Source organism: Gigantopelta aegis, chromosome 3, assembly GCF_016097555.1.
Source record: "Gigantopelta aegis isolate Gae_Host chromosome 3, Gae_host_genome, whole genome shotgun sequence".
NCBI classification, from domain to species: domain Eukaryota; kingdom Metazoa; phylum Mollusca; class Gastropoda; order Neomphalida; family Peltospiridae; genus Gigantopelta; species Gigantopelta aegis.
The window spans coordinates 33,257,203-33,258,124 of NC_054701.1; positions in this window are offsets into that span (position 1 = coordinate 33,257,203).

A 922-nucleotide genomic window follows, 5' to 3' on the forward strand; every position below is an offset into this window, starting at 1 on the left:
ATCGTCTGCACCATACACACTACTGGAGTTTGGTTTCCTCCGGAATAGGACCTGACAACAACATGCAAATAATGAAACATTATCATTGTAATATAAATACACATGTATTTACAGTATTATAATTTCCTGTGTAGAGCCCACTATACAAGATATCCCAATATGAGATATAATTATGTTAGCTAGCCGAAAGACAATTGGCCATGTCAGTAGATACATATTGATGAACAACGCACCTCCCGCCAGACACATACCCACTTTCTCAGGTGTCACGTGCTGCCGTTGAGCCAATCGGATAACTGGTGTTTCAGCGATGCACACGCGAGGTGAATAGGTTTTTTTTTTTGTACGGAGAGTCACGCCCACTTGTTAGATGTCACGTACTGTCCGCCGAGACAATCGGTGCGCGAAGTTAAACCCCCCTCCCCCCGGCCCGGACTATATAGATCGGACTTTAAACTTTTAGACCTCCGTTCAAAATTATATGTCGAAATTATTCTCTTTTTTAATATTATTAAATAGTCCAATCCTCTCTTCTTTCTCTTATTTATTTTTGGACTGTCCATCTAAAATGCTCCAAATTATTATATTCGGCCGAGCAGTCAATTCTTTTTATTTTTGGCTTGTAACTTTTTATTTAATTGTTTTAAAAATTCTATTAATTCTGCCCATTTTCAACTCTATCCTCCCCTCATGCCGAGTCAGGCCACCGATCTTATCGGAGGTCGGACTCTGGATGGGCGTGTTCGAAACCCTAGTGGTATATGGACATGTTAAATTGTTATCTATCTATCTAGCAACTATCAGTATTTTTTGTGATTATATTCAAATGAACCAAATAAAACATTTGAGCTTAAGAAAAATTGTTACAAAAAACTAGAATTTTAATTTAAAAAAAAAAAGGATTCTGAAAGAGCTCCAGTAG